Source organism: Physcomitrium patens, chromosome 9 (assembly GCF_059467195.1).
Source record: "Physcomitrium patens ecotype Gransden chromosome 9, ASM5946719v1, whole genome shotgun sequence".
NCBI classification, from domain to species: Eukaryota; Viridiplantae; Streptophyta; class Bryopsida; order Funariales; family Funariaceae; genus Physcomitrium; species Physcomitrium patens.
In genome coordinates, this window is record NC_143418.1 from 10,171,237 (window position 1) to 10,181,447 (window position 10,211).

Genomic DNA, 10,211 nt, shown 5'->3' on the forward strand with positions numbered 1-10,211 from the left:
AGATTCAAGGTATTGCAAGACAAACCTCTACTCCTTACACTCCACAACAAAATGGAATTGCTGAAAGAATAAATCGGACCATTGTAAAGATGGTAAGGAGTATGCTTCATAAACAAAACCTTGGGCATGAATATTGGGCGGAAGCTATGATAAATGCAGTATACACAAGGAATAGGTGCCCTACAAGTGCACTTACATCAATGACTCCATAAGAAACTTGGAGTGGGAAGAAACCTTGTGTTTCACACATGAAGATTTTTGGATGCATTGCTTATGCAAAGGTACTAGATTGTATGAGGTCCAAACTTGATGGAAAAGGTACAAAATGTGTATTTGTTGGATATTGTGAAGGTACCAAAGCATATAGGCTAATGTGTTTAGAAATCAAGAAGATCATCAAAAGTCGTGATGTAGAGTTTTTGGAGCATAAGAATACTTTTGAGCACTTGGAAGAGTGTCCAAGTGAAAGTGAAGGTATGTTTGTGGACACATCTTCAAGTTCAGCAAAAAAAGGAGAAGAAGAAGATGATGATGACAATGAGGATGGTAGAAATAGAAGTTAAGATCAAGTATCAAAGAAGGTAAATCATAGTATGCCTTCAATTGTTAGAACCAACAATGAAGACAATGAAGATATTGAAGGTGATGATGATGATGAAGAATATCAACCTTTGAGTGAGAAAAGACAAGCATTAAAGAAGAAGAAAGATGGAATGCAAGAAGAAGGGTCTTCTTCAAATGAAAGGAGATATCTGTTGAGAGAAAAAAAACCATGTGGTGAATGGTGGAAGGATCACATCTTTCCTCGAGTAAGTAAAAAAACATGCCAATGTTGCACTTCTTATTGATCCATTGAGTTTATGTAATGCAATGAAGTCCACGGATGTGTTGAAGTGGGAGAATGCTATGGAAGAAGAGTACAAATCACTTATACACAATGGAACATGGGAATTGACTCAACTTCTACCAAATCGATCTTCAATTGGTTGTAAGTGGGTGTTTAGAACCAAAAGGGATGTAATGGGCAATATTGTGAGATATAAGTCTACATTGGTTGCTAAAGGCTACTCACAAGTTGCTGGTGTAGATTTCAATGAGACATTTACTTCCGTGGCCAAATTCACCACCATTAAAATCATTGTGGCAATTGGAACAGTATTGGACTTGGAGATGCATCAAATGGATGTGAAGACGGCTTTCTTGAATGGAAGTTTGGAAGAAGACATCTACATGGAGCAACCTCAAGGATTTATTGAAGAAGGCAAATAACACCTTATTTGTAAGTTGAAGAAATCTTTGTGTGGGCTAAAGCAATCTCCAAGGACATGGTACCAACACATTGATACATTCTTTGTGAGTGAAGAATTTGTAAGGAGTGAGGCTGATTATTCTTTATATGTGATGAAATCAAATAGGTTCATATTAATTGTCATCCTCTATATTGATGATTTGATCACCTTAACCAATACACTGAAGATGATGGATTGGTTGAAGGTAAAGTTAGAAAAGGAGTATGAAATGAGTGGTTTGGAAGAGCTTCACTATTATTTAGTAGTAGAGTTTGTAAAAAATCATGCTAAGAAGACCATTACAATGGGCCAAAACAAATAAATGGAAGAAGTGTTAAAATGATTCAACATAGAGGAGTATAAGCCTATTGGAACACCATTGGAGGCAAACTTGAAGTTGATGAAGCTCACGGATGAAGAGTTTTTTGAAGTTGAAGATCAAATGTAAGGTGTTCCATACAAGGCAGTAGTGGGCTCACTTATATATGCAACGATTGGCACAAGGGTGGATCTTGCATATGCGGTGAGTGTTGTGAGTCAACACATATTAAAGGCTGGACCAATCCATTGGGCAACCATCAAAAGGATCATGAGGAACTTAAAAGGCACTTTGAACTTCAAATTGTGCCTTGGAAGTGATAACATTAGTTTGCATGGTTATTGTGGTGCGGATTGGGCTAGAGATGCAAATGATAGAAGGTCAACAATGGGGTATGTATGCTTTATTAGAGTGGAAGCAATTCCATGGAATTGCAAGAGACAACCAACAATTGCAAGGTCAAAAATGGAGGCGGAGTACATGGCAGCAAGCCATGGTGTAATGGAGGCAATATGGTTGAGACATCTTTTGGAGGACATTGGAGATGTGCAAATGGAAGCAACTCCAATAGAATGTGACAATCAAAGTTGTCTTGTATTTACAAAGAATCCAAAGTATCATTCAAGGACCAAGCACATTGATATTCAACATCACTTTATAAGAGAGAAGATTGAAATGTGAGTGATTGATATGAAGTATTGTGCAACAGAGGAAATGCTTGCTGATTTGTTGACAAAGGCATTAGTAAAAGTTAGACACCACATGTTGGCAAAGGCATTAGGATTAAAAGCCATTTGACCAATAGTAAAGTGGGAATATTAAATTAAAAGTAGAATAAGTTACCTTATAGAGGATATTAACTTAGGTAAGTTGCTAGTGGTCAAAGGTTTGACTCTTGGTATATAATAATGGCATTCAATGGATATAAGACGAAATCATGGATCAAGAATCAAAGTCAAAAAGATAAAGTATTAACAAGGGAATATCCAAAGACTAAGTATGAGTCATTAGTATGTGTTATAGGATACCCTCGAGGCTCGTGAGATGCAAAAAGGATCATAGGACCATGTGTGTAAAAGTCAAAGAGTGGAAGTTGTCTTTTAAGACAGCAACCACTACCTATAAGTAATAGGTATAGGAAGTGAGAGACATCTTATTCCATACTCTCTTTATATGCAACCTTGCTGATGCTAAGTGTTGTATCTTCAAAGTGCTTGTTCTTCAATAAGACATGCTCTAATAAACCTGGTCACAATTCAAAATACATATTGACATAAAATACTCAAGATTCTTGTGATCCGTATATATGGTGACTTGATTAGAAGCGCCTTCTAGATAATGACACCATTCTTGAAAAAAATCCATGATTGCAATAAGTTCTTTGTCGTAGATCTCATACTTAATCTCGACTACTAAGAATTTCTCAGAATGAAAAGCAACTAGATGGAGCTTATTGTCTTCTCCTATTTGTGACAAAACACCACATGAAGGAAAATCTGATATATCTATTTCTATAAAAAATGCCTTAAAAAAGTTGATGCAATATAAAATTGGTGTACAATTAAATACTGACTTTAAGGCTTCAAAAGATGCTTTAGCTTCTTTGTTCCAATTAAGTTTGTCTTTACATATAAGATGTGTAAGAGGAGTTGCAACTTGAGAAAAATTCTTGATAAAGATTCAATAGTAATTGGTAAAGTCTAAAAAATATTGTACATTTTTTACTATTTTTAGAATTTTTCAATCTAAAATAATTTGAATCTTCTTCGGATCCATAATAAATCCTTTGTTGGAAATGATATATCCTAAGAAATCTTGAGTAGTGTAGAATATGCATTTTTTCAACTTAGCATACAATCCCACATCTCTAAATTTTCGTAATATATAACAAATATGAACTTCATGCTCTTCTATGTTCTTAGAATAGATTAAAATGTTGTCTAAGTAATAGATAATAAAATCATCTATAAACTCATAAAAAATATCATTTGTAAAATATTGAAAAGCAACTGGTGCATTCATCAGTCCAAAAGACATGACATTATATTTAAAGTATCCATATTTTGTTTGAAATGTAGTCTTTCATTCATCTCCTTCTTTTATATAGACCAAGTTATATGCTCATCGTAGATCTATTTTTGTATAGATTTTAATTTGATTTAATTGATCAAAAAGTCTAGATATCAAGGATAAAAGATATCTATTCTTGATGATAATCTTGTTGAGTCCTCAATAATCTAAACACATTCACAGTGATCAATTTTTTTTCTTCACAAATAAGATAGGAGATCCTACAAGAGATTATGAATGGCGTATAAAATTCTTGATCAAGTTCTCATCAATATACTTCTTTAGTTTAGCCAACTCATTTTGTGATAAGCTCTAGATTGGACCAAATGATAGCTAACTTCTCTCTTTAAGGTCAATTAAACAATCATATAGATGATGCTTTAGAAAAATATTTACATTCTTTTTCTCAAAAAATATCTTGTAAATCTTAATATTGACTTGGAATGCCACTTGAAGTCTTTCCATCATTAAAAATGGATGTGGCATAAATAACAAAAGAAGATCTTTCTTTTCCAACATGCAAGAAACTTTTTGCGCTTACAAGTATAGATTTGACTATACTAGATTCATAGTTTTTCACAAAACTCTTAATAATGCTTTAAAGAAAATCAAGTTTATAAGAAATCCAATCTATCAAAGAATTATACTTTTCTAACCACGATAAACCTATAATGTCTAAATTAGAGAGAGACCTAATTATATTAAAAATTACGCAACTATTATGACCATTTATTGCTACATTTATAAGAAGTGTTTCATAAATAATATCTTCAAAAGATAATGGACGGCCATCTATGATATATATATATATATATATATATATATGGATTTAGTTTTTTATATTAATAATATTCTATGGCTTTTAACAAATTCTTCATTTAAAAAACAAGCTAAGGCTCTTAAATCCACAAGGTAGAGACTTTGTAATTATTAGGTCCTAAATGTACATCTATTGTATAACAAGGAGAAGGTTTTGAGGAGAGGATAGGACCTTTATTTCTATAAGATTTCAGCCATACAGTCCCTATTATAGTTGAATAAATTTATTTTCTGACATTTTTTCATCTTTGATAATTGTACTCTTAAATTGATAGTTGCATCATTTCTTTGAATAATATTGAGAAATATGCTTAGATTTTGGAAAATATAAACACAAACTTATTTGACAACAATAAGTTTTTTTTTTTTTAGTAAAAAGTTTAAAATGTATTGCATTAATTTGCATGTCTTTTATTTCCAAACATTTAGATTGAAAGGTTGTCGATATTCTCATTGAATTATAATAATATAAAGGTTTTCTTGTATGATTCTTAAATTGAAAGTCAAAAAGCTAATTATCACACTTCAAAGCAAAATCAAATACTTGATTCAATGTTTGAGGATCAGATAAGTTGAGCATCAATTTCTCTACCTCATATTGTAATCTATAGAAAAATTGGCTAATAAAGACAACATCATCTCACTTGATATCAATTGCTAGTTATCAAAATTGGCTAATAAAGACAACATCATCTCACTTGATATCAATTTGATAAGCATATGATATTATTAATCGATTTTTTTGTCACAAGATACAAATCTTATTAGTTGCAACACAAATTACTTCATATTTTTCATACATAGATCAAAACTTTGCCAAAAATGCCTCGAAATTATCGAATATTGGATCTCGTCATTCAAAAAAATATTTAAATTATCATAATGCCAAACCTAAAAGAAATGTATCAATGAATCTAACTTATGCTTTTAACGTTGAATAGCTTTAGGATTGAAGTTCAATTACAAGTTGTACTTAATTGATAAATCCTTGAAATTTGAATCTTGTACCATCAAACTTCTTAAATAATATAACTCTAGATTCTCTAACACTAAAAGGGTGTTTTACTATAGGAGAAGGAATGTGATTTGCTATAGATGTTGAAGTAGCTCTAATCATATTTATATCTTCACTTATTATCATTTTTATTGCTCTTGATGGTAATAACTTAAGTTGATGCATTGCAAGCATGAACTTCTTCAATTGCTCTTACATTTGTATCATTTTACTCTTCATTTCAAGAAGTTCTATCATGATAACACTTAGAAAAGAAAATGTCTAATATCGCTAAAGACAAGCAAAAGAGATGACTTGAGAACAAAGAAATTATTATCTAGGATCTATATGGCAACATTCTATAAGACCTTCAAAAATGTATTGACTTTGTATGACACGTATCTTAACTTGCAAGGCAAGTTTTTTATATAGACACTACATAGTTAACTTGTTTTGTAAGCTACCAACATATGTGGCACGTGGTTACCTTGTTGACATCTACTAAGATATTCTATTTGAGTTTCCATTTGGAATTGCTCTACTATATCTTCCATGCTATAATTTCTTTGTTAATTTTTTTTTATTGTAACACCTTCTTTCTTTCTAATTGACTTCTTAAATTAGCTAGTTTTAGTCCTAAAATAATATCCAATGTGATTATAACAATTGACTTCTAACTAAATGGTGGCTATCAATACACTATCAAATAATAAACTAACTCTTGCTCTAAATCCAATGAAACAAGATTAGACTCTCTAAAGTCTAAAATCTTATCAATTTCATAATAACAAAGATCTCAACACAATTTAAGAGCAAGCACACCAGAATAAAATTAAAAATAATCAAACAAAATGGAATATGAAAGATAAGAATGACCAAAAAAAAATAGAATCAAACAGAACCAAATAAAATAAAATAAGAAAAAACAACCAAACTTTATTGAAAAAAAGAGTTTGAAGCCATATCTAACCGAATGCCCAAATGTCCTTACTTAATCATATTTATACTGTGTTCAACTATCCTTGAAACTTTCTAAAATATTTCTAATGATAGGCTCCACCAAGATAACTGTGTCAAGGATAAGAACATGATAAAAACAAATAAATAAGTGAGACTTCTCTCAAAGAAAGATGGCAAAATAGAAATAACTTGATATGTATATTAAGAAAGAAACTAGAATGGCTATTGCTAAAAGCCAAAAAAACTACAGACCTTTGAAACTAGACTAGAAGCAAGAAAGAAGTTGACAAGAGTGAAGAAGGCTTCACTCTTGTCTCTATATATACTATCTAACTAGGAATTATGTAGCAATGTTCTATAGGACCTCTAATATGTGTTGACTTTGTAGAATACATGCCTTGACTTACAAGACAAGTTTTTATATGTCTGGGCTACATTGTTAGCTTAGTCTTCAAGCTAACAACATGTGTGGTACATGGCCAACTTTTTGACCACGTTTCTAATCCAAAAAGTCAATTAAAGACACCTATAAAGTCAAAGCACTATCTATGAAGCTTCTAGAAAGCTTTCATAGCAAATATTATAGAATTAACTCTTGAAACAAATCCACGATTGTAAGAAGTTCTTTGTCATGGATCTTGTAGTTGGTCTTGGCTATTGAAAATTTTCTGGAATGAAAAGCTATTAGATGAAGTTTATCATCTGTTCCCATTTATGACAATACAACACCTAAAGCAAAGTCTAATACGTCTGTTTCCATAAAAAATGGTTTAGAAAAATTGACATGATACAAGATTGGTGCAAAAACAAAGGGTGTCTTCAAAGCTTCAAATTCTACTTCAGCTTCTTGATTCCATTAAAATTTGTCTTTACAAGTCAAATGTGTAAGTGAAGCTGCAACTCGAGAGAAGTCTTTCATGAAGATCCGATAGTAGTTGACAAATTTCAAAAAGCATTGGACATCTCTTATCGTTTTTGGGATCTTTCTAATCTATAATAGTTTGAACTTTCTTATGATCCATCATAAGTCCATCATTTGAAATGATGTATCCTAAGAAGTTGACTTGAGTAGTGTGAAATACACACTTTCCTATCTTGACATAGAGTCCAGCCTCTCTTAGTTTTTGTAATACATGACGAATATGAAGTTCATGTTCTTCTATGTTCTTAGTATAGATTAAGATGTCGTCTAGGTAACCAACAACAAAGACATCTAAAAACTCTCAAAAAACATCATTTATTAGATGTTGGAATGCTGCTAGTGCATTTGTAAGTCCAAAAGGCATGACATTGTATTCAAAATATCCATACCTTGTTCAAAATATAGTCTTTCATTCATCTCCTTTTTGATGCATACCAGATTATATGCTCCTTATAGATCTATTTTTATATAGATCGAAGCTTGATTCAACTGATCAAGGAGTCTAGATATTAAAGATAGAGGGTACGTGTTTTTGATAGTGATTTTGTTGAGTCCTCGATAATCAACACACATCCGCAATAATCCATCTTTTTTCTTCACAAATAAAATTGGAACTCCTACTGGAAATTTGAAATGGCGTGTGAAGTTCTTCACCAAATTCTCTTCAATATACTCTTTGAGTTCAGCCAACTCATTTTGCGATAAATTATAGATTAATCTAAATGGCAGTTGTGCTCTTTCTTCAAGGTCAATTGAGCAGTCATAGGAACGATGTTCTAGAAGAGTATCCACATTCTTTTTCTCAAATACATCTTCAAAATCTTGATATTGGCTTAGAATGCCACTAGAAGTCTTTCCACCAATAGAAATAGGTGTGGCATAAATGAGACAAGGTGATCCTTCTTTTGCAGCATGCAAGAAAGCACTTGCACCTACAAATATAGGTTTAATTATACTAGACTTATGATTTTCTATTTAATTAACTATACTCTTAGTTATACTTTTAGAAAAGTCAAGACTACAAGAAGTCCAATCTATTTTAGGGTTATATTTTTTTAGCCATGATAAACCTAAAATGACTGGATTAAAAGGAGATCTAATGATATTAAATATTACAAAGCTGTTATGACCATTACTTGTTATTTCTTTAGGAAGGATTTCACGAATAACATCTCTTGAAGACAACGGACGACCATTTATGACTTCTACATGAACAAGTTTAGTTTTCTTTACTAAAAGTATGCTATGTCTTTTAGCAAATTCTTCATCTAAGAAACATGTTGAGGCTCCTGAATCTAGCAAGGCAGAGGCTTTGTGATGTTTAGGTTCTAGAATAATATTAATCGTAAAACATGGAGAGGTATTTGAGGAGAGAATAAGACCTTCACTAGGAGTTGTACAAGGTTCCAGCCGCACGGTCCCTATTGTAGTTGGACAAATTTATTTTCCGACATGCTATGTTCTTTAATCGCCATACTCTTCATTTTATAGTTGCATTACTTCTTTGGGAATGTTGAACAATGTGCTTAGGTTCTCCATAATATAAGCACAATCCTTCTTGGCGATGACGAGTCTTTTCTTGCTCAATAAGTGGTTTGAAATGTACCACATCAATTTTTATATCATCTACTTTCAAACGTATGTGTTGAAGAGATGTTGGTATTACTATTGAATTATAGTAACGTTCACGTCCACTTATACAATTCTCAGATCGAAATTTAAAAAGATGATTGTTGCACTTTATAGCAAAGCGAATTGCTTGACTCAAAGTTTGAGGATTAGATAAGTTGAGCATTAATTTTTTTACCTCATATTATAATCCATAGAAAAATTGGTTAATAAGTATAGTATCATCCTATTTGATATCAGTTGTAAGTTGTCAAAATTGAGAAGCATACTACATTACTAATCGATTATCTTGTCGTAAAATACGGATCTTATTGGTTGCAACATGAATTGCATCAAATTCTCCATACATGGATCAAAACTCTACCAAAAAAGCCTCTAGATTATCCAGTATTGGATCTCGTCTTTCAAGAAAAGATGAAAACCATGATAATACTAAATTTGAAAGAAGAGTACCAATGAATCTAACTTGTAATCCTTAAGATGGATAGCTTTGAGGTTGAAGTTCAATCAAAAGTTATACTTAATTGATAAATCCTCAAAACTTGGATTTGGTGCCATCAAACTTCTCGAGTACGGTAATTTTTGGTTCTTTAACACTGGAAGGGCATTCCACCATAAGAAAAGGGATATGATTTGGTGTAGATGTTGAAGAAGCTCCAACCATTTCTATATCTTCACTTCTTGCCAATCTTGTTGCTCTTTGTTGTGGTAAATTGAGTTGATGCATCCCAAGTATTAACTCCCTCAATTGCTCTTGCATTTGTGCCATTGCATTCTTCATTTCAACAAGTTCTGCCATGATAATACTTAGAAAAGAAAAGATATCTAATATCGCTCAAGACAAATAGAAGAAAGGACTTGAAAACAAAGAAAATACTAAGGACAATATCAATTTAGAAGAAGGTAATCCGTAACTTCTAATATGCTTATGTTTGATCAAGAGAAAGGAGTAATCAACTATTAATCAAGATTAGACAAAGCTTTGATATTGTAAGTATATTCTTGTCAATCTGTCAAGGACATGAACATGATAAAGATAAGTAAACAAGTGAGACTTCTCTCAAAGAAAGATGAAAAATAGAAATAACTTGATATGTATATTAAGAAAGAAACTGGAATAGCTATTGCTAAAAGCCAAGAAAACTAGAGACCTTTGAAACTAGACTGGAAGCAAGTAAGAAGTTCACAAGAGTGAAGAAGGCTTCACTC